This window comes from Athene cunicularia (assembly GCF_003259725.1).
Source record: "Athene cunicularia isolate RWA chromosome 3 unlocalized genomic scaffold, athCun1 chr3_part1, whole genome shotgun sequence".
NCBI classification, from domain to species: domain Eukaryota; kingdom Metazoa; phylum Chordata; class Aves; order Strigiformes; family Strigidae; genus Athene; species Athene cunicularia.
The window spans coordinates 104,736,523-104,740,310 of record NW_020799097.1 but is presented as its reverse complement, the minus strand read 5'-3'; the positions used below and the strand labels follow the sequence as shown (position 1 = coordinate 104,740,310).

Here is a 3,788-nt window from a genome sequence, read left to right as displayed (position 1 = left end):
AGCCCGACCCCGCCGAGCCGAGCCGAGCCGAGCCGAGCCGGCGGGCTCTCGGCCAGGCTCCCGCCTAGCAGGGGCTCCCCCCCCGCCCTGGAGGGGTGCGGGGAAAGGTCCTGCCCCTGACCTGAGCTTACTAATGGCGGGCTTCTCTACCAGCGGATCGCTGAAGTAACAAGAAGAGCCCAACGGTCCCCCCGCCGTGCGGGGCGGGTGTAACTGTCCCCCCGCAAGGATAAGGGTCCAACAGATCCAACCATCCACCGGGCTGCTCTCCCTCCTGCCCCGCCAAGAAGTTCATATGTCCGCCTGAGAGGAGCAGCCGCCACCAAGCAAGCATGTCACCTCCCCCGGGGACCTCCCGAGGGTTTGAGGTCCAGCCTGCGGTGACACGGGCGAAGAAACTCGCTCCCCCGTGGTCCCGCAGATTGCACGGGGGACTGCCGAGAACGCCCACTCCCCGCCGGCCTCTCCCTGCCCCTCTCCGGCTTTTAACTCCGAATTACGTCCTGCCGCATTTTCACTCCGAATGTTCGCAAAAGAGAAGGCGTCCAACTTAAAAGCGTGCCTGTGCTTACGACTACCTCTTCTTCACAGCCATCACATTTATATTGCTTGAGACATCTAAAATGGCAGAGTAACACAAGTCACCATAGTCACTTACAGGAGAAAAACGAACAAAACTTCTTACACCCCCCACCCCCACCCCCCTTTTTTTTGGACCCATGTTATTTGTTCAGCACAGCCCCTGACTGGACAAAGAGAATAAAAGATGCAGCCAAGAAGGGACAGGTAACGTAAGATAGTCTTCTTACTGGGTTAACAATTTGCCTTTTTTTTTTTTTCACTCTCCAAAAGACAAATTTTGAAGCTGCTCCCAAAATGAACAGGTCCTTGGCAGAACTGATAGTCGAGGTGAAGGATTCTGCTTTTTCATGCATGTCAAAGGACAACGCAGGATTTTTCTGAGTCCTTTTAAATGATATATCACAAGAGTCAGCAATCACCACTGCTAATTGCATTTGAGGCAGTGCTTGTGTTTTTATCATATCCTCATGATTATTGATTTTTGCTCTACGTGCTCTCATTTCCACAGCCCCAGCATACACAGCCTGAGATGCAAGCTTAGTTACTGCTACGTAATCTCTAAAAAATATGTAAGCATTTCATTTTTCAGCCCCCATCTAGAGCAGCTTATTATTTTAATTACATTATGAAAAAGCATCAAGGCAGAAAGAAACAGGTATCTTCCTTAGTGCTGCAATGAACGGCTTTGCCCAACATACCTTGGACACCCCACCATGTCTTGCAGCCCAGTTCCTCTGGAGTTAAGCAAACATCCACACACTATAGGAATGCAACAATTCATGCGCCCAGTGCCCACACATACTCTCGAGGCCCAGCACAAGGTCTCAGCTGCAGCATGCAGCATTGCTGACAGCCCCCTGGAATTTTGCTGACATTTTTGTATTTCATAACCTCAAAAATGGGGTGATATCTATTTGTCATTGCTGATATTGGCTGATTAAAATCTCTAAGAAATCCTAACTTATAAAATTAGAGGTGAATTTTATCACAATTTACAGTACTGAAGTAAATATATTCAAGTCTTGTTCCACAATGCCTGTACAAATAAAAGACAAGTCATTTTTCCCTTGACATTCCCTCAAGTTTCGAGGCTTAATGCCCAGCCTGATTTTTATGTCCAATTGCTTGCGAAGACAGAGCTGTTTGGTAATTTCCCATCAGTACAAGGTTATCAAGTTTATCTTTATTAAAAGACCAATATAAAAGTTAATGGTGTCTGTGGTCATAAAGACATGGGCAAGAAAGGGAGATGTGAAGAGAACTTCTTGCATGTCGTTGCCTTTATTGTGCAATAACAAGTAGTTCACAGTCCATATGTATACATGAAGTTGCAGTGCACCCAGCATTCCCTACAAATTTCAGTATTTCATAGTAATAATGTACCCATTTATTAACATACCCAGCTTTCCCCAATGCATGACATAAAAGAGAAATATTTTATGTAGTTCAACTTAGGTATTTCAGACAAAATTTCCTTCAGTCTTCAACCTCAATCTCGGAAACAGATGTATAGAGTAGTCCCACCGTACATGGACCATTTTGTATGTGTAGAGTTACAAAGCAGCTCTCCCATCTCACCTCCACTAAAGTATCTACTAAAGTAACTGATACATATTAACAACATCAGTTGGAGTTCAACTAAGAATCAGCAAAGACTACCATGTATGATACCAGAAGATAAAAATAACAAGCCAAATGTAAACATGCTTCTAAGCAAATGTAAGAACTTTAAGAAATAAAGTGGGGTAAGCTGGGTAGTGAAACTAGGGTACTGACCTAACAAAGATCAGAAATGTTGTAGAAAGTGACACCATGCCTGGGGAACACCAGTGATCCATGAGATGCTCAGGGACAGACAAAAAAGATGACACCGTTAAAGAAGTGGTGCTATATAACAGTTTATTGTCACATTAATCAAGTGAATTAACGATCAATAACATAAAATACTTATGAACTGAAATGTTGGTTATATGTTGGAAGAACACAGAATAAAAAAAAGGTAAAGGGAGACTTCTTCTGTCCCCACATAGATTTATTAAATGCTGTATCAAGATATGATACTGAGGATGTTTAGACACTACAAACAACTGTTGTGCCTTGAACACTTGGTTTTTGTCTTTCTTGACAGTTGTTATTGACCACAGTTGAACCAGGATACTGGATTAAATGAACCTTTAAACTGAGCCAGTTTATTATTTACTCACCCTCTCATGGCACAGCTGTTCTGAAAAAAAACCTGCAAATTCTTACTCGGAAAACTGGACTTTACACACACCAAAACACTCCATTGCAAAGGCAGTTGCCGAGAGTGATTTAAAGAAACAAGTACCAGCACAAACTTGCAAAAATCAAATTCTGTGGTTTAGACAGACAGATTTCTAGAATTCACACACTCTGCCTAGACAGGCTATATTATTGCTCTTCAACAAACAGGATTTTGATTGGTAATCCCTTTTCTTCTGTAGAACACCATGGTCTAAATTACAAACAGAAAAGCACAAATACAGCTAATGGAAAAAGTGACAACAGGATCCAGAGAACTATCCCTTTTAGAGTAGCCATTGCATTAGTCACGGTTCTAGTAACGTTCCGATTGTGCTATCTCCGCCACGCTACCACTACCGAACACCGCCAGCCAGCCTCCCACGCTCCTCCCATCCCTCCTGCTTCACCCTTTGCTGGCCTTGCTCATGTGCCCACTTCCACGGGCGGGCTCAGGAGCGGGCTCCCTGGCGGCCTGCGGCCCTCCCTCGGCAGAGCCCCGGCAGCCCAGCCCCGCCGCCTGCGCTGGGCCAGCGAGACCTCCGGGGCTGGCAGAACCCCACTGCCCTCAGCCCTGCCCCAGCCGACAGGGGCAGGCAGACCCCAGTTCTCCATCCACTTCGGGTGGAAGAGAGCGCAGCTTTGCCCGGCGCTCGGCTCACCGCCGAGCCTACCAGCCCCCGACCAGCCCTCCAGCCCGCCCGGGTGTATGCCTGATGGCGCCAGGCCTGCACCGCTTCCTGCCCAGCCCCCAGAGCCCACACCCAAGGGGTGCTGAACACCGAGGGCGAACGACACCTTTTTTTGAGGCCAAAGCCAAGCGCGAAGCGGCGGAGGCACTGCCTGACCCGGCCGTGCCCACCATGGCCGCCCGGCCCGCCGCCCGCACGCTCTCCCACTCACGTGACGGTGGTCGCTGCGCAGGCGCACAGAGAAAAGTGCCG

General features: G+C 47.7%; 1 protein-coding gene across 1 annotated transcript in view; it reads right to left on the bottom strand.

The window, feature by feature from the left end:
• Positions 1–3,788, bottom strand: part of MIA3 (MIA SH3 domain ER export factor 3) — a 31,050-nt gene that overhangs the window by 26,888 nt on the left and 374 nt on the right. The gene's annotated exons all lie outside the window — the stretch shown is intronic.